The 20,611-nt window shown below is 41.6% G+C and overlaps 7 non-coding genes across 7 annotated transcripts; all 7 read right to left on the bottom strand.

Annotated features, from left to right (window-relative positions):
- Positions 1–1,874: 1,874 nt before the first annotated feature.
- On the bottom strand, positions 1,875–1,947 carry TRNAV-CAC (transfer RNA valine (anticodon CAC)). Its single transcript has one exon. It is a non-coding gene; the product is annotated as a tRNA-Val (tRNA).
- Positions 1,948–4,616: 2,669 nt separating this feature from the next.
- TRNAP-UGG (transfer RNA proline (anticodon UGG)) lies at positions 4,617–4,688 on the bottom strand. The gene has a single exon. It is a non-coding gene; the product is annotated as a tRNA-Pro (tRNA).
- Positions 4,689–6,672: 1,984 nt separating this feature from the next.
- Positions 6,673–6,745, bottom strand: TRNAV-CAC (transfer RNA valine (anticodon CAC)). Its single transcript has one exon. It is a non-coding gene; the product is annotated as a tRNA-Val (tRNA).
- Positions 6,746–11,811: 5,066 nt separating this feature from the next.
- On the bottom strand, positions 11,812–11,883 carry TRNAP-UGG (transfer RNA proline (anticodon UGG)). Its single transcript has one exon. It is a non-coding gene; the product is annotated as a tRNA-Pro (tRNA).
- A 1,980-nt stretch (positions 11,884–13,863) lies between these two features.
- Positions 13,864–13,936, bottom strand: TRNAV-CAC (transfer RNA valine (anticodon CAC)). Its single transcript has one exon. It is a non-coding gene; the product is annotated as a tRNA-Val (tRNA).
- Positions 13,937–16,605: 2,669 nt separating this feature from the next.
- On the bottom strand, positions 16,606–16,677 carry TRNAP-UGG (transfer RNA proline (anticodon UGG)). Its single transcript has one exon. It is a non-coding gene; the product is annotated as a tRNA-Pro (tRNA).
- Positions 16,678–18,661: 1,984 nt separating this feature from the next.
- Positions 18,662–18,734, bottom strand: TRNAV-CAC (transfer RNA valine (anticodon CAC)). Its single transcript has one exon. It is a non-coding gene; the product is annotated as a tRNA-Val (tRNA).
- Positions 18,735–20,611: the final 1,877 nt, after the last annotated feature.

The raw sequence follows: 20,611 nt of genomic DNA, 5'->3' as shown, positions 1-20,611 counted from the left end.
GTCTCAACTTACCCTTTCTCAAACGATAGCACTATCATTTACAAGTGTCTCCTTTTATTCCGTCCCAGCTTTGGACACGTCTTACAGGAAGTCAGCCCTTATTTATATATTTCTGCAGTGGCTGAAGCTTAATGAGAAAGAGTAACAAGTTGTTCATAACAACATAAGAAACACATTGTGCATTTTCTCTCAAATACTCCTTCACTTTGTGCCAAAAGAAATACCAAGGTGAATACCTAGGCCACAGATTCAAGCTAAAGATCTTCCTGCTGAATGCAAGGCGCAATAAAAACTGCATATCGCTGGACTAAAGCATTCCTTGCATAGCCTCTAACATCATAACATAACTGAGCTGCTAGCAGCAAGCTAACCAATACCTTTCTGAAATGAGAATGACATGTGCCTATCTGCTCAATCAGTGCTCAATCAGGCTCGATCAGGCGAGATTTAGAAAAGGTGGAAAGGGTCCAAGTGGATGCCCCTTCCTTTTTAGGGTGGGTCCTGCTGACTATCATAGGATTGCTTGTAAAAGTGGCCAGGGTCAGAGGAAAAGCTGCCAACACTTCTTAGCGTTCTCTATAGATGCAGCCATTTTCTGTGACTGTAATTTCGGCCTTTTCCCAGAAGTCTCTATTCTGCCTATGCAAATTAACAAAAGCAGTGCTTATTCCTCACTTGCTCAAATGTCCTTCCTGTCCAGAAAGCTCTGATTAAGCATGCTTATTTTCTTTTTCTGGGATATTTTAAATTGTTTCGCTGTCCAGTCTGTGGCAGTAGAAAGCTGCTTATGATGCCAGGTTTTGATGAATCCCCAAGGTACAAGTACAGAGGAATATATCAGTCTCTAGGATATGGAACTTTTAGCTAACACATCACAATATGTGATGCTTGCCAAGAAAACACTACATTCTGGAGCGCTGATGATCAGAACATTCTGCTCCTGAAGGATAGAAAAGACAGCTTGATTGAAATAAAGTCTGTTTATATTGACGCTCTCTCTCTCCCTATATATACATACATGCATACACACACACACACAGGTATGTCATGCATTTCTTCAGATTTGTTTCAACCATTTACCATTTATTGGAGAATCCCTACTTTTCAAGTGACTGCAAATGAAGTCATCTCTGGCACTTTTTGTGCAAAGTAAGAGACACACATGACACCTTTTTATAAAAGTCATCGGTTTCTTTGTTACTGTGTACTTTCAAAGCATGGGGCTTTCACACGTCAGGTAAACCTGATTACCACTACACAACAAAAGCAGATGCAGCTTTCTTATCTATGTCGTGATAGAACAGTTGTGAATTGAGTAGAAGAAGGGCCCTGATGTGATACTTATTACATGCAGCCTGTAAGATAGTCAAACATGCAGGCTAGGAAGGAAGATGCAAATATCAATGTATTAGAAAAACACCTAAAGGCGAGTGATATGCTTTCATTCATGCATGGCTAGGAAAAATCGCCATACTGTTGCAAACATTCTTACACCACCAACTGGAAATAAATGATTCTGACATTAAACGTAAAGGTGACAATGCATTTGTATCATCACCCTGAGAAGGATCATCTTGGAATTGAGCCGAGGGCCTCTGCACTCAAAGCCAGAAACACTCCACTAAAATAAGATTCCTGTTGGTGCCAACAATTCTCCATGTTAATGCTTGTTCTAGGTGAGCAGTGAACCGATTGCAGGGCTCTTTTGAAAGCAAGGTCTGAGAACCAACAGATACATCCACACGCCGATTACTTTAGTGTTTTGAGAGAATTCCCTTTCTTGGAACGAGATTGCATGAAATAATCTTCAGGGCTTGGACAATTCCATGGCAAAACGGCACCTATCAACATTGTAGCCAACACAATATAACAACTGTTTCTGCCCGGTTTCGAACCGGGGACCTTTCGCGTGTGAGGCGAACGTGATAACCACTACACTACAGAAACAGATACCTACAGTTGATTTTTCTGTAATGAAACTGCTCCGAACTGGCTATTCCATGGGCCTCTGGCTTTAGATTTCTTTCATGCAACCTGCCCGACATCCCTAGCTGAACGCTCGTACATGCCATGCAAGACCAGATGTTTGGTATTAGCTCAGACTGGGCAGGGCTGAAGCATGAGACTCTAGCAAAGAATTATCCACTACTGCAAAGAAAAAATTGATGTTGGTTTTGAAACGCAAACTTCAAAACAACTTGAAAAGAGTACCAAGAAAAGGGCTCGTCCGGGATTTGAACCCAGGACCTCTCGCACCCAAAGCGAGAATCATACCCCTAGACCAACGAGCCCTCAAAATCCTCTTACCTCTCAAAAGCTAATACCGGCTCTAAGCCCGCAATGAAGATCATGCTGGTATCTTTATGATGCTTGGTCTGTGAATACGCATGAAAGTCAGTCTCAACTTACCCTTTCTCAAACGATAGCACTATCATTTACAAGTGTCTCCTTTTATTCCGTCCCAGCTTTGGACACGTCTTACAGGAAGTCAGCCCTTATTTATATATTTCTTCAGTGGCTGAAGCTTAATGAGAAAGAGTAACAAGTTGTTCATAACAACATAAGAAACACATTGTGCATTTTCTCTTAAATACTCCTTCACTTTGTGCCAAAAGAAATACCAAGGTGAATACCTAGGCCACAGATTCAAGCTAAAGATCTTCCTGCTGAATGCAAGGCGCAATAAAAACTGCATATCGCTGGACTAAAGCATTCCTTGCATAGCCTCTAACATCATAACATAACTGAGCTGCTAGCAGCAAGCTAACCAATACCTTTCTGAAATGAGAATGACATGTGCTTATCTGCTCAATCAGTGCTCAATCAGGCTCGATCAGGCGAGATTTAGAAAAGGTGGAAAGGGTCCAAGTGGATGCCCCTTCCTTTTGAGGGTGGGTCCTGCTGACTATCATAGGATTGCTTGTAAAAGTGGCCAGGGTCAGAGGAAAAGCTGCCAACACTTCTTAGCGTTCTCTATAGATGCAGCCATTTTCTGTGACTGTAATTTCGGCCTTTTCCCAGAAGTCTCTATTCTGCCTATGCAAATTAACAAAAGCAGTGCTTATTCCTCACTTGCTCAAATGTCCTTCCTGTCCAGAAAGCTCTGATTAAGCATGCTTATTTTCTTTTTCTGGGATATTTTAAATTGTTTCGCTGTCCAGTCTGTGGCAGTAGAAAGCTGCTTATGATGCCAGGTTTTGATGAATCCCCAAGGTACAAGTACAGAGGAATATATCAGTCTCTAGGATATGGAACTTTTAGCTAACACATCACAATATGTGATGCTTGCCAAGAAAACACTACATTCTGGAGCGCTGATGATCAGAACATTCTGCTCCTGAAGGATAGAAAAGACAGCTTGATTGAAATAAAGTCTGTTTATATTGACGCTCTCTCTCTCCCTATATATACATACATGCATACACACACACACACAGGTATGTCATGCATTTCTTCAGATTTGTTTCAACCATTTACCATTTATTGGAGAATCCCTACTTTTCAAGTGACTGCAAATGAAGTCATCTCTGGCACTTTTTGTGCAAAGTAAGAGACACACATGACACCTTATTATAAAAGTCATCGGTTTCTTTGTTACTGTGTACTTTCAAAGCATGGGGCTTTCACACGTCAGGTAAACCTGATTACCACTACACAACAAAAGCAGATGCAGCTTTCTTATCTATGTCGTGATAGAACAGTTGTGAATTGAGTAGAAGAAGGGCCCTGATGTGATACTTATTACATGCAGCCTGTAAGATAGTCAAACATGCAGGCTAGGAAGGAAGATGCAAATATCAATGTATTAGAAAAACACCTAAAGGCGAGTGATATGCTTTCATTCATGCATGGCTAGGAAAAATCGCCATACTGTTGCAAACATTCTTACACCACCAACTGGAAATAAATGATTCTGACATTAAACGTAAAGGTGAGAATGCATTTGTATCATCACCTTGAGAAGGATCATCTTGGAATTGAGCCGAGGGCCTCTGCACTCAAAGCCAGAAACACTCCACTAAAATAAGATTCCTGTTGGTGCCAACAATTCTCCATGTTAATGCTTGTTCTAGGTGAGCAGTGAACCGATTACAGGGCTCTTTTGAAAGCAAGGTCTGAGAACCAACAGATACATCCACACGCCGATTACTTTAGTGTTTTGAGAGAATTCCCTTTCTTGGAACGAGATTGCATGAAATAATCTTCAGGACTTGGACAATTCCATGGCAAAACGGCACCTATCAACATTGTAGCCAACACAATATAACAACTGTTTCTGCCCGGTTTCGAACCGGGGACCTTTCGCGTGTGAGGCGAACTTGATAACCACTACACTACAGAAACAGATACCTACAGTTGATTTTTCTGTAATGAAACTGCTCCGAACTGGCTATTCCATGGGCCTCTGGCTTTAGATTTCTTTCATGCAACCTGCCCGACATCCCTAGCTGAACGCTCGTACATGCCATGCAAGACCAGATGTTTGGTATTAGCTCAGACTGGGCAGGGCTGAAGCATGAGACTCTAGCAAAGAATTATCCACTACTGCAAAGAAAAAACTGATGTTGGTTTTGAAACGCAAACTTCAAAACAACTTGAAAAGAGTACCAAGAAAAGGGCTCGTCCGGGATTTGAACCCGGGACCTCTCGCACCCAAAGCGAGAATCATACCCCTAGACCAACGAGCCCTCAAAATTCTCTTACCTCTCAAAAGCTAATACCGGCTCTAAGCCCGCAATGAAGATCATGCTGGTATCTTTATGATGCTTGGTCTGTGAATACGCATGAAAGTCAGTCTCAACTTACCCTTTCTCAAACGATAGCACTATCATTTACAAGTGTCTCCTTTTATTCCGTCCCAGCTTTGGACACGTCTTACAGGAAGTCAGCCCTTATTTATATATTTCTGCAGTGGCTGAAGCTTAATGAGAAAGAGTAACAAGTTGTTCATAACAACATAAGAAACACATTGTGCATTTTCTCTCAAATACTCCTTCACTTTGTGCCAAAAGAAATACCAAGGTGAATACCTAGGCCACAGATTCAAGCTAAAGATCTTCCTGCTGAATGCAAGGCGCAATAAAAACTGCATATCGCTGGACTAAAGCATTCCTTGCATAGCCTCTAACATCATAACATAACTGAGCTGCTAGCAGCAAGCTAACCAATACCTTTCTGAAATGAGAATGACATGTGCCTATCTGCTCAATCAGTGCTCAATCAGGCTCGATCAGGCGAGATTTAGAAAAGGTGGAAAGGGTCCAAGTGGATGCCCCTTCCTTTTTAGGGTGGGTCCTGCTGACTATCATAGGATTGCTTGTAAAAGTGGCCAGGGTCAGAGGAAAAGCTGCCAACACTTCTTAGCGTTCTCTATAGATGCAGCCATTTTCTGTGACTGTAATTTCGGCCTTTTCCCAGAAGTCTCTATTCTGCCTATGCAAATTAACAAAAGCAGTGCTTATTCCTCACTTGCTCAAATGTCCTTCCTGTCCAGAAAGCTCTGATTAAGCATGCTTATTTTCTTTTTCTGGGATATTTTAAATTGTTTCGCTGTCCAGTCTGTGGCAGTAGAAAGCTGCTTATGATGCCAGGTTTTGATGAATCCCCAAGGTACAAGTACAGAGGAATATATCAGTCTCTAGGATATGGAACTTTTAGCTAACACATCACAATATGTGATGCTTGCCAAGAAAACACTACATTCTGGAGCGCTGATGATCAGAACATTCTGCTCCTGAAGGATAGAAAAGACAGCTTGATTGAAATAAAGTCTGTTTATATTGACGCTCTCTCTCTCCCTATATATACATACATGCATACACACACACACACACACAGGTATGTCATGCATTTCTTCAGATTTGTTTCAACCATTTACCATTTATTGGAGAATCCCTACTTTTCAAGTGACTGCAAATGAAGTCATCTCTGGCACTTTTTGTGCAAAGTAAGAGACACACATGACACCTTTTTATAAAAGTCATCGGTTTCTTTGTTACTGTGTACTTTCAAAGCATGGGGCTTTCACACGTCAGGTAAACCTGATTACCACTACACAACAAAAGCAGATGCAGCTTTCTTATCTATGTCGTGATAGAACAGTTGTGAATTGAGTAGAAGAAGGGCCCTGATGTGATACTTATTACATGCAGCCTGTAAGATAGTCAAACATGCAGGCTAGGAAGGAAGATGCAAATATCAATGTATTAGAAAAACACCTAAAGGCGAGTGATATGCTTTCATTCATGCATGGCTAGGAAAAATCGCCATACTGTTGCAAACATTCTTACACCACCAACTGGAAATAAATGATTCTGACATTAAACGTAAAGGTGACAATGCATTTGTATCATCACCCTGAGAAGGATCATCTTGGAATTGAGCCGAGGGCCTCTGCACTCAAAGCCAGAAACACTCCACTAAAATAAGATTCCTGTTGGTGCCAACAATTCTCCATGTTAATGCTTGTTCTAGGTGAGCAGTGAACCGATTGCAGGGCTCTTTTGAAAGCAAGGTCTGAGAACCAACAGATACATCCACACGCCGATTACTTTAGTGTTTTGAGAGAATTCCCTTTCTTGGAACGAGATTGCATGAAATAATCTTCAGGGCTTGGACAATTCCATGGCAAAACGGCACCTATCAACATTGTAGCCAACACAATATAACAACTGTTTCTGCCCGGTTTCGAACCGGGGACCTTTCGCGTGTGAGGCGAACGTGATAACCACTACACTACAGAAACAGATACCTACAGTTGATTTTTCTGTAATGAAACTGCTCCGAACTGGCTATTCCATGGGCCTCTGGCTTTAGATTTCTTTCATGCAACCTGCCCGACATCCCTAGCTGAACGCTCGTACATGCCATGCAAGACCAGATGTTTGGTATTAGCTCAGACTGGGCAGGGCTGAAGCATGAGACTCTAGCAAAGAATTATCCACTACTGCAAAGAAAAAATTGATGTTGGTTTTGAAACGCAAACTTCAAAACAACTTGAAAAGAGTACCAAGAAAAGGGCTCGTCCGGGATTTGAACCCAGGACCTCTCGCACCCAAAGCGAGAATCATACCCCTAGACCAACGAGCCCTCAAAATCCTCTTACCTCTCAAAAGCTAATACCGGCTCTAAGCCCGCAATGAAGATCATGCTGGTATCTTTATGATGCTTGGTCTGTGAATACGCATGAAAGTCAGTCTCAACTTACCCTTTCTCAAACGATAGCACTATCATTTACAAGTGTCTCCTTTTATTCCGTCCCAGCTTTGGACACGTCTTACAGGAAGTCAGCCCTTATTTATATATTTCTTCAGTGGCTGAAGCTTAATGAGAAAGAGTAACAAGTTGTTCATAACAACATAAGAAACACATTGTGCATTTTCTCTTAAATACTCCTTCACTTTGTGCCAAAAGAAATACCAAGGTGAATACCTAGGCCACAGATTCAAGCTAAAGATCTTCCTGCTGAATGCAAGGTGCATTAAAAACTGCATATCGCTGGACTAAAGCATTCCTTGCATAGCCTCTAACATCATAACATAACTGAGCTGCTAGCAGCAAGCTAACCAATACCTTTCTGAAATGAGAATGACATGTGCTTATCTGCTCAATCAGTGCTCAATCAGGCTCGATCAGGCGAGATTTAGAAAAGGTGGAAAGGGTCCAAGTGGATGCCCCTTCCTTTTTAGGGTGGGTCCTGCTGACTATCATAGGATTGCTTGTAAAAGTGGCCAGGGTCAGAGGAAAAGCTGCCAACACTTCTTAGCGTTCTCTATAGATGCAGCCATTTTCTGTGACTGTAATTTCGGCCTTTTCCCAGAAGTCTCTATTCTGCCTATGCAAATTAACAAAAGCAGTGCTTATTCCTCACTTGCTCAAATGTCCTTCCTGTCCAGAAAGCTCTGATTAAGCATGCTTATTTTCTTTTTCTGGGATATTTTAAATTGTTTCGCTGTCCAGTCTGTGGCAGTAGAAAGCTGCTTATGATGCCAGGTTTTGATGAATCCCCAAGGTACAAGTACAGAGGAATATATCAGTCTCTAGGATATGGAACTTTTAGCTAACACATCACAATATGTGATGCTTGCCAAGAAAACACTACATTCTGGAGCGCTGATGATCAGAACATTCTGCTCCTGAAGGATAGAAAAGACAGCTTGATTGAAATAAAGTCTGTTTATATTGACGCTCTCTCTCTCCCTATATATACATACATGCATACACACACACACACAGGTATGTCATGCATTTCTTCAGATTTGTTTCAACCATTTACCATTTATTGGAGAATCCCTACTTTTCAAGTGACTGCAAATGAAGTCATCTCTGGCACTTTTTGTGCAAAGTAAGAGACACACATGACACCTTTTTATAAAAGTCATCGGTTTCTTTGTTACTGTGTACTTTCAAAGCATGGGGCTTTCACACGTCAGGTAAACCTGATTACCACTACACAACAAAAGCAGATGCAGCTTTCTTATCTATGTCGTGATAGAACAGTTGTGAATTGAGTAGAAGAAGGGCCCTGATGTGATACTTATTACATGCAGCCTGTAAGATAGTCAAACATGCAGGCTAGGAAGGAAGATGCAAATATCAATGTATTAGAAAAACACCTAAAGGCGAGTGATATGCTTTCATTCATGCATGGCTAGGAAAAATCGCCATACTGTTGCAAACATTCTTACACCACCAACTGGAAATAAATGATTCTGACATTAAACGTAAAGGTGACAATGCATTTGTATCATCACCCTGAGAAGGATCATCTTGGAATTGAGCCGAGGGCCTCTGCACTCAAAGCCAGAAACACTCCACTAAAATAAGATTCCTGTTGGTGCCAACAATTCTCCATGTTAATGCTTGTTCTAGGTGAGCAGTGAACCGATTGCAGGGCTCTTTTGAAAGCAAGGTCTGAGAACCAACAGATACATCCACACGCCGATTACTTTAGTGTTTTGAGAGAATTCCCTTTCTTGGAACGAGATTGCATGAAATAATCTTCAGGGCTTGGACAATTCCATGGCAAAACGGCACCTATCAACATTGTAGCCAACACAATATAACAACTGTTTCTGCCTGGTTTCGAACCGGGGACCTTTCGCGTGTGAGGCGAACGTGATAACCACTACACTACAGAAACAGATACATACAGTTGATTTTTCTGTAATGAAACTGCTCCGAACTGGCTATTCCATGGGCCTCTGGCTTTAGATTTCTTTCATGCAACCTGCCCGACATCCCTAGCTGAACGCTCGTACATGCCATGCAAGACCAGATGTTTGGTATTAGCTCAGACTGGGCAGGGCTGAAGCATGAGACTCTAGCAAAGAATTATCCACTACTGCAAAGAAAAAATTGATGTTGGTTTTGAAACGCAAACTTCAAAACAACTTGAAAAGAGTACCAAGAAAAGGGCTCGTCCGGGATTTGAACCCGGGACCTCTCGCACCCAAAGCAAGAATCATACCCCTAGACCAACGAGCCCTCAAAATCCTCTTACCTCTCAAAAGCTAATACCGGCTCTAAGCCCGCAATGAAGATCATGCTGGTATCTTTATGATGCTTGGTCTGTGAATACGCATGAAAGTCAGTCTCAACTTACCCTTTCTCAAACGATAGCACTATCATTTACAAGTGTCTCCTTTTATTCCGTCCCAGCTTTGGACACGTCTTACAGGAAGTCAGCCCTTATTTATATATTTCTTCAGTGGCTGAAGCTTAATGAGAAAGAGTAACAAGTTGTTCATAACAACATAAGAAACACATTGTGCATTTTCTCTCAAATACTCCTTCACTTTGTGCCAAAAGAAATACCAAGGTGAATACCTAGGCCACAGATTCAAGCTAAAGATCTTCCTGCTGAATGCAAGGCGCAATAAAAACTGCATATCGCTGGACTAAAGCATTCCTTGCATAGCCTCTAACATCATAACATAACTGAGCTGCTAGCAGCAAGCTAACCAATACCTTTCTGAAATGAGAATGACATGTGCTTATCTGCTCAATCAGTGCTCAATCAGGCTCGATCAGGCGAGATTTAGAAAAGGTGGAAAGGGTCCAAGTGGATGCCCCTTCCTTTTGAGGGTGGGTCCTGCTGACTATCATAGGATTGCTTGTAAAAGTGGCCAGGGTCAGAGGAAAAGCTGCCAACACTTCTTAGCGTTCTCTATAGATGCAGCCATTTTCTGTGACTGTAATTTCGGCCTTTTCCCAGAAGTCTCTATTCTGCCTATGCAAATTAACAAAAGCAGTGCTTATTCCTCACTTGCTCAAATGTCCTTCCTGTCCAGAAAGCTCTGATTAAGCATGCTTATTTTCTTTTTCTGGGATATTTTAAATTGTTTCGCTGTCCAGTCTGTGGCAGTAGAAAGCTGCTTATGATGCCAGGTTTTGATGAATCCCCAAGGTACAAGTACAGAGGAATATATCAGTCTCTAGGATATGGAACTTTTAGCTAACACATCACAATATGTGATGCTTGCCAAGAAAACACTACATTCTGGAGCGCTGATGATCAGAACATTCTGCTCCTGAAGGATAGAAAAGACAGCTTGATTGAAATAAAGTCTGTTTATATTGACGCTCTCTCTCTCCCTATATATACATACATGCATACACACACACACACAGGTATGTCATGCATTTCTTCAGATTTGTTTCAACCATTTACCATTTATTGGAGAATCCCTACTTTTCAAGTGACTGCAAATGAAGTCATCTCTGGCACTTTTTGTGCAAAGTAAGAGACACACATGACACCTTATTATAAAAGTCATCGGTTTCTTTGTTACTGTGTACTTTCAAAGCATGGGGCTTTCACACGTCAGGTAAACCTGATTACCACTACACAACAAAAGCAGATGCAGCTTTCTTATCTATGTCGTGATAGAACAGTTGTGAATTGAGTAGAAGAAGGGCCCTGATGTGATACTTATTACATGCAGCCTGTAAGATAGTCAAACATGCAGGCTAGGAAGGAAGATGCAAATATCAATGTATTAGAAAAACACCTAAAGGCGAGTGATATGCTTTCATTCATGCATGGCTAGGAAAAATCGCCATACTGTTGCAAACATTCTTACACCACCAACTGGAAATAAATGATTCTGACATTAAACGTAAAGGTGAGAATGCATTTGTATCATCACCTTGAGAAGGATCATCTTGGAATTGAGCCGAGGGCCTCTGCACTCAAAGCCAGAAACACTCCACTAAAATAAGATTCCTGTTGGTGCCAACAATTCTCCATGTTAATGCTTGTTCTAGGTGAGCAGTGAACCGATTACAGGGCTCTTTTGAAAGCAAGGTCTGAGAACCAACAGATACATCCACACGCCGATTACTTTAGTGTTTTGAGAGAATTCCCTTTCTTGGAACGAGATTGCATGAAATAATCTTCAGGACTTGGACAATTCCATGGCAAAACGGCACCTATCAACATTGTAGCCAACACAATATAACAACTGTTTCTGCCCGGTTTCGAACCGGGGACCTTTCGCGTGTGAGGCGAACTTGATAACCACTACACTACAGAAACAGATACCTACAGTTGATTTTTCTGTAATGAAACTGCTCCGAACTGGCTATTCCATGGGCCTCTGGCTTTAGATTTCTTTCATGCAACCTGCCCGACATCCCTAGCTGAACGCTCGTACATGCCATGCAAGACCAGATGTTTGGTATTAGCTCAGACTGGGCAGGGCTGAAGCATGAGACTCTAGCAAAGAATTATCCACTACTGCAAAGAAAAAACTGATGTTGGTTTTGAAACGCAAACTTCAAAACAACTTGAAAAGAGTACCAAGAAAAGGGCTCGTCCGGGATTTGAACCCGGGACCTCTCGCACCCAAAGCGAGAATCATACCCCTAGACCAACGAGCCCTCAAAATTCTCTTACCTCTCAAAAGCTAATACCGGCTCTAAGCCCGCAATGAAGATCATGCTGGTATCTTTATGATGCTTGGTCTGTGAATACGCATGAAAGTCAGTCTCAACTTACCCTTTCTCAAACGATAGCACTATCATTTACAAGTGTCTCCTTTTATTCCGTCCCAGCTTTGGACACGTCTTACAGGAAGTCAGCCCTTATTTATATATTTCTGCAGTGGCTGAAGCTTAATGAGAAAGAGTAACAAGTTGTTCATAACAACATAAGAAACACATTGTGCATTTTCTCTCAAATACTCCTTCACTTTGTGCCAAAAGAAATACCAAGGTGAATACCTAGGCCACAGATTCAAGCTAAAGATCTTCCTGCTGAATGCAAGGCGCAATAAAAACTGCATATCGCTGGACTAAAGCATTCCTTGCATAGCCTCTAACATCATAACATAACTGAGCTGCTAGCAGCAAGCTAACCAATACCTTTCTGAAATGAGAATGACATGTGCCTATCTGCTCAATCAGTGCTCAATCAGGCTCGATCAGGCGAGATTTAGAAAAGGTGGAAAGGGTCCAAGTGGATGCCCCTTCCTTTTTAGGGTGGGTCCTGCTGACTATCATAGGATTGCTTGTAAAAGTGGCCAGGGTCAGAGGAAAAGCTGCCAACACTTCTTAGCGTTCTCTATAGATGCAGCCATTTTCTGTGACTGTAATTTCGGCCTTTTCCCAGAAGTCTCTATTCTGCCTATGCAAATTAACAAAAGCAGTGCTTATTCCTCACTTGCTCAAATGTCCTTCCTGTCCAGAAAGCTCTGATTAAGCATGCTTATTTTCTTTTTCTGGGATATTTTAAATTGTTTCGCTGTCCAGTCTGTGGCAGTAGAAAGCTGCTTATGATGCCAGGTTTTGATGAATCCCCAAGGTACAAGTACAGAGGAATATATCAGTCTCTAGGATATGGAACTTTTAGCTAACACATCACAATATGTGATGCTTGCCAAGAAAACACTACATTCTGGAGCGCTGATGATCAGAACATTCTGCTCCTGAAGGATAGAAAAGACAGCTTGATTGAAATAAAGTCTGTTTATATTGACGCTCTCTCTCTCCCTATATATACATACATGCATACACACACACACACAGGTATGTCATGCATTTCTTCAGATTTGTTTCAACCATTTACCATTTATTGGAGAATCCCTACTTTTCAAGTGACTGCAAATGAAGTCATCTCTGGCACTTTTTGTGCAAAGTAAGAGACACACATGACACCTTTTTATAAAAGTCATCGGTTTCTTTGTTACTGTGTACTTTCAAAGCATGGGGCTTTCACACGTCAGGTAAACCTGATTACCACTACACAACAAAAGCAGATGCAGCTTTCTTATCTATGTCGTGATAGAACAGTTGTGAATTGAGTAGAAGAAGGGCCCTGATGTGATACTTATTACATGCAGCCTGTAAGATAGTCAAACATGCAGGCTAGGAAGGAAGATGCAAATATCAATGTATTAGAAAAACACCTAAAGGCGAGTGATATGCTTTCATTCATGCATGGCTAGGAAAAATCGCCATACTGTTGCAAACATTCTTACACCACCAACTGGAAATAAATGATTCTGACATTAAACGTAAAGGTGACAATGCATTTGTATCATCACCCTGAGAAGGATCATCTTGGAATTGAGCCGAGGGCCTCTGCACTCAAAGCCAGAAACACTCCACTAAAATAAGATTCCTGTTGGTGCCAACAATTCTCCATGTTAATGCTTGTTCTAGGTGAGCAGTGAACCGATTGCAGGGCTCTTTTGAAAGCAAGGTCTGAGAACCAACAGATACATCCACACGCCGATTACTTTAGTGTTTTGAGAGAATTCCCTTTCTTGGAACGAGATTGCATGAAATAATCTTCAGGGCTTGGACAATTCCATGGCAAAACGGCACCTATCAACATTGTAGCCAACACAATATAACAACTGTTTCTGCCCGGTTTCGAACCGGGGACCTTTCGCGTGTGAGGCGAACGTGATAACCACTACACTACAGAAACAGATACCTACAGTTGATTTTTCTGTAATGAAACTGCTCCGAACTGGCTATTCCATGGGCCTCTGGCTTTAGATTTCTTTCATGCAACCTGCCCGACATCCCTAGCTGAACGCTCGTACATGCCATGCAAGACCAGATGTTTGGTATTAGCTCAGACTGGGCAGGGCTGAAGCATGAGACTCTAGCAAAGAATTATCCACTACTGCAAAGAAAAAATTGATGTTGGTTTTGAAACGCAAACTTCAAAACAACTTGAAAAGAGTACCAAGAAAAGGGCTCGTCCGGGATTTGAACCCAGGACCTCTCGCACCCAAAGCGAGAATCATACCCCTAGACCAACGAGCCCTCAAAATCCTCTTACCTCTCAAAAGCTAATACCGGCTCTAAGCCCGCAATGAAGATCATGCTGGTATCTTTATGATGCTTGGTCTGTGAATACGCATGAAAGTCAGTCTCAACTTACCCTTTCTCAAACGATAGCACTATCATTTACAAGTGTCTCCTTTTATTCCGTCCCAGCTTTGGACACGTCTTACAGGAAGTCAGCCCTTATTTATATATTTCTTCAGTGGCTGAAGCTTAATGAGAAAGAGTAACAAGTTGTTCATAACAACATAAGAAACACATTGTGCATTTTCTCTTAAATACTCCTTCACTTTGTGCCAAAAGAAATACCAAGGTGAATACCTAGGCCACAGATTCAAGCTAAAGATCTTCCTGCTGAATGCAAGGCGCAATAAAAACTGCATATCGCTGGACTAAAGCATTCCTTGCATAGCCTCTAACATCATAACATAACTGAGCTGCTAGCAGCAAGCTAACCAATACCTTTCTGAAATGAGAATGACATGTGCTTATCTGCTCAATCAGTGCTCAATCAGGCTCGATCAGGCGAGATTTAGAAAAGGTGGAAAGGGTCCAAGTGGATGCCCCTTCCTTTTGAGGGTGGGTCCTGCTGACTATCATAGGATTGCTTGTAAAAGTGGCCAGGGTCAGAGGAAAAGCTGCCAACACTTCTTAGCGTTCTCTATAGATGCAGCCATTTTCTGTGACTGTAATTTCGGCCTTTTCCCAGAAGTCTCTATTCTGCCTATGCAAATTAACAAAAGCAGTGCTTATTCCTCACTTGCTCAAATGTCCTTCCTGTCCAGAAAGCTCTGATTAAGCATGCTTATTTTCTTTTTCTGGGATATTTTAAATTGTTTCGCTGTCCAGTCTGTGGCAGTAGAAAGCTGCTTATGATGCCAGGTTTTGATGAATCCCCAAGGTACAAGTACAGAGGAATATATCAGTCTCTAGGATATGGAACTTTTAGCTAACACATCACAATATGTGATGCTTGCCAAGAAAACACTACATTCTGGAGCGCTGATGATCAGAACATTCTGCTCCTGAAGGATAGAAAAGACAGCTTGATTGAAATAAAGTCTGTTTATATTGACGCTCTCTCTCTCCCTATATATACATACATGCATACACACACACACACAGGTATGTCATGCATTTCTTCAGATTTGTTTCAACCATTTACCATTTATTGGAGAATCCCTACTTTTCAAGTGACTGCAAATGAAGTCATCTCTGGCACTTTTTGTGCAAAGTAAGAGACACACATGACACCTTATTATAAAAGTCATCGGTTTCTTTGTTACTGTGTACTTTCAAAGCATGGGGCTTTCACACGTCAGGTAAACCTGATTACCACTACACAACAAAAGCAGATGCAGCTTTCTTATCTATGTCGTGATAGAACAGTTGTGAATTGAGTAGAAGAAGGGCCCTGATGTGATACTTATTACATGCAGCCTGTAAGATAGTCAAACATGCAGGCTAGGAAGGAAGATGCAAATATCAATGTATTAGAAAAACACCTAAAGGCGAGTGATATGCTTTCATTCATGCATGGCTAGGAAAAATCGCCATACTGTTGCAAACATTCTTACACCACCAACTGGAAATAAATGATTCTGACATTAAACGTAAAGGTGAGAATGCATTTGTATCATCACCTTGAGAAGGATCATCTTGGAATTGAGCCGAGGGCCTCTGCACTCAAAGCCAGAAACACTCCACTAAAATAAGATTCCTGTTGGTGCCAACAATTCTCCATGTTAATGCTTGTTCTAGGTGAGCAGTGAACCGATTACAGGGCTCTTTTGAAAGCAAGGTCTGAGAACCAACAGATACATCCACACGCCGATTACTTTAGTGTTTTGAGAGAATTCCCTTTCTTGGAACGAGATTGCATGAAATAATCTTCAGGACTTGGACAATTCCATGGCAAAACGGCACCTATCAACATTGTAGCCAACACAATATAACAACTGTTTCTGCCCGGTTTCGAACCGGGGACCTTTCGCGTGTGAGGCGAACTTGATAACCACTACACTACAGAAACAGATACCTACAGTTGATTTTTCTGTAATGAAACTGCTCCGAACTGGCTATTCCATGGGCCTCTGGCTTTAGATTTCTTTCATGCAACCTGCCCGACATCCCTAGCTGAACGCTCGTACATGCCATGCAAGACCAGATGTTTGGTATTAGCTCAGACTGGGCAGGGCTGAAGCATGAGACTCTAGCAAAGAATTATCCACTACTGCAAAGAAAAAACTGATGTTGGTTTTGAAACGCAAACTTCAAAACAACTTGAAAAGAGTACCAAGAAAAGGGCTCGTCCGGGATTTGAACCCGGGACCTCTCGCACCCAAAGCGAGAATCATACCCCTAGACCAACGAGCCCTCAAAATTCTCTTACCTCTCAAAAGCTAATACCGGCTCTAAGCCCGCAATGAAGATCATGCTGGTATCTTTATGATGCTTGGTCTGTGAATACGCATGAAAGTCAGTCTCAACTTACCCTTTCTCAAACGATAGCACTATCATTTACAAGTGTCTCCTTTTATTCCGTCCCAGCTTTGGACACGTCTTACAGGAAGTCAGCCCTTATTTATATATTTCTGCAGTGGCTGAAGCTTAATGAGAAAGAGTAACAAGTTGTTCATAACAACATAAGAAACACATTGTGCATTTTCTCTCAAATACTCCTTCACTTTGTGCCAAAAGAAATACCAAGGTGAATACCTAGGCCACAGATTCAAGCTAAAGATCTTCCTGCTGAATGCAAGGCGCAATAAAAACTGCATATCGCTGGACTAAAGCATTCCTTGCATAGCCTCTAACATCATAACATAACTGAGCTGCTAGCAGCAAGCTAACCAATACCTTTCTGAAATGAGAATGACATGTGCCTATCTGCTCAATCAGTGCTCAATCAGGCTCGATCAGGCGAGATTTAGAAAAGGTGGAAAGGGTCCAAGTGGATGCCCCTTCCTTTTTAGGGTGGGTCCTGCTGACTATCATAGGATTGCTTGTAAAAGTGGCCAGGGTCAGAGGAAAAGCTGCCAACACTTCTTAGCGTTCTCTATAGATGCAGCCATTTTCTGTGACTGTAATTTCGGCCTTTTCCCAGAAGTCTCTATTCTGCCTATGCAAATTAACAAAAGCAGTGCTTATTCCTCACTTGCTCAAATGTCCTTCCTGTCCAGAAAGCTCTGATTAAGCATGCTTATTTTCTTTTTCTGGGATATTTTAAATTGTTTCGCTGTCCAGTCTGTGGCAGTAGAAAGCTGCTTATGATGCCAGGTTTTGATGAATCCCCAAGGTACAAGTACAGAGGAATATATCAGTCTCTAGGATATGGAACTTTTAGCTAACACATCACAATATGTGATGCTTGCCAAGAAAACACTACATTCTGGAGCGCTGATGATCAGAACATTCTGCTCCTGAAGGATAGAAAAGACAGCTTGATTGAAATAAAGTCTGTTTATATTGACGCTCTCTCTCTCCCTATATATACATACATGCATACACACACACACACACACAGGTATGTCATGCATTTCTTCAGATTTGTTTCAACCATTTACCATTTATTGGAGAATCCCTACTTTTCAAGTGACTGCAAATGAAGTCATCTCTGGCACTTTTTGTGCAAAGTAAGAGACACACATGACACCTTTTTATAAAAGTCATCGGTTTCTTTGTTACTGTGTACTTTCAAAGCATGGGGCTTTCACACGTCAGGTAAACCTGATTACCACTACACAACAAAAGCAGATGCAGCTTTCTTATCTATGTCGTGATAGAACAGTTGTGAATTGAGTAGAAGAAGGGCCCTGATGTGATACTTATTACATGCAGCCTGTAAGATAGTCAAACATGCAGGCTAGGAAGGAAGATGCAAATATCAATGTATTAGAAAAACACCTAAAGGCGAGTGATATGCTTTCATTCATGCATGGCTAGGAAAAATCGCCATACTGTTGCAAACATTCTTACACCACCAACTGGAAATAAATGATTCTGACATTAAACGTAAAGGTGACAATGCATTTGTATCATCACCCTGAGAAGGATCATCTTGGAATTGAGCCGAGGGCCTCTGCACTCAAAGCCAGAAACACTCCACTAAAATAAGATTCCTGTTGGTGCCAACAATTCTCCATGTTAATGCTTGTTCTAGGTGAGCAGTGAACCGATTGCAGGGCTCTTTTGAAAGCAAGGTCTGAGAACCAACAGATACATCCACACGCCGATTACTTTAGTGTTTTGAGAGAATTCCCTTTCTTGGAACGAGATTGCATGAAATAATCTTCAGGGCTTGGACAATTCCATGGCAAAACGGCACCTATCAACATTGTAGCCAACACAATATAACAACTGTTTCTGCCCGGTTTCGAACCGGGGACCTTTCGCGTGTGAGGCGAACGTGATAACCACTACACTACAGAAACAGATACCTACAGTTGATTTTTCTGTAATGAAACTGCTCCGAACTGGCTATTCCATGGGCCTCTGGCTTTAGATTTCTTTCATGCAACCTGCCCGACATCCCTAGCTGAACGCTCGTACATGCCATGCAAGACCAGATGTTTGGTATTAGCTCAGACTGGGCAGGGCTGAAGCATGAGACTCTAGCAAAGAATTATCCACTACTGCAAAGAAAAAATTGATGTTGGTTTTGAAACGCAAACTTCAAAACAACTTGAAAAGAGTACCAAGAAAAGGGCTCGTCCGGGATTTGAACCCAGGACCTCTCGCACCCAAAGCGAGAATCATACCCCTAGACCAACGAGCCCTCAAAATCCTCTTACCTCTCAAAAGCTAATACCGGCTCTAAGCCCGCAATGAAGATCATGCTGGTATCTTTATGATGCTTGGTCTGTGAATACGCATGAAAGTCAGTCTCAACTTACCCTTTCTCAAACGATAGCACTATCATTTACAAGTGTCTCCTTTTATTCCGTCCCAGCTTTGGACACGTCTTACAGGAAGTCAGCCCTTATTTATATATTTCTTCAGTGGCTGAAGCTTAATGAGAAAGAGTAACAAGTTGTTCATAACAACATAAGAAACACATTGTGCATTTTCTCTTAAATACTCCTTCACTTTGTGCCAAAAGAAATACCAAGGTGAATACCTAGGCCACAGATTCAAGCTAAAGATCTTCCTGCTGAATGCAAGGTGCATTAAAAACTGCATATCGCTGGACTAAAGCATTCCTTGCATAGCCTCTAACATCATAACATAACTGAGCTGCTAGCAGCAAGCTAACCAATACCTTTCTGAAATGAGAATGACATGTGCTTATCTGCTCAATCAGTGCTCAATCAGGCTCGATCAGGCGAGATTTAGAAAAGGTGGAAAGGGTCCAAGTGGATGCCCCTTCCTTTTTAGGGTGGGTCCTGCTGACTATCATAGGATTGCTTGTAAAAGTGGCCAGGGTCAGAGGAAAAGCTGCCAACACTTCTTAGCGTTCTCTATAGATGCAGCCATTTTCTGTGACTGTAATTTCGGCCTTTTCCCAGAAGTCTCTATTCTGCCTATGCAAATTAACAAAAGCAGTGCTTATTCCTCACTTGCTCAAATGTCCTTCCTGTCCAGAAAGCTCTGATTAAGCATGCTTATTTTCTTTTTCTGGGATATTTTAAATTGTTTCGCTGTCCAGTCTGTGGCAGTAGAAAGCTGCTTATGATGCCAGGTTTTGATGAATCCCCAAGGTACAAGTACAGAGGAATATATCAGTCTCTAGGATATGGAACTTTTAGCTAACACATCACAATATGTGATGCTTGCCAAGAAAACACTACATTCTGGAGCGCTGATGATCAGAACATTCTGCTCCTGAAGGATAGAAAAGACAGCTTGATTGAAATAAAGTCTGTTTATATTGACGCTCTCTCTCTCCCTATATATACATACATGCATACACACACACACACAGGTATGTCATGCATTTCTTCAGATTTGTTTCAACCATTTACCATTTATTGGAGAATCCCTACTTTTCAAGTGACTGCAAATGAAGTCATCTCTGGCACTTTTTGTGCAAAGTAAGAGACACACATGACACCTTTTTATAAAAGTCATCGGTTTCTTTGTTACTGTGTACTTTCAAAGCATGGGGCTTTCACACGTCAGGTAAACCTGATTACCACTACACAACAAAAGCAGATGCAGCTTTCTTATCTATGTCGTGATAGAACAGTTGTGAATTGAGTAGAAGAAGGGCCCTGATGTGATACTTATTACATGCAGCCTGTAAGATAGTCAAACATGCAGGCTAGGAAGGAAGATGCAAATATCAATGTATTAGAAAAACACCTAAAGG

The sequence above is a fragment of the Triturus cristatus genome, chromosome 8 (assembly GCF_964204655.1).
Source record: "Triturus cristatus chromosome 8, aTriCri1.1, whole genome shotgun sequence".
NCBI classification, from domain to species: domain Eukaryota; kingdom Metazoa; phylum Chordata; class Amphibia; order Caudata; family Salamandridae; genus Triturus; species Triturus cristatus.
Note: the sequence above shows the minus strand (reverse complement) of the source record. Positions and strands in the feature narration are given on the sequence as shown.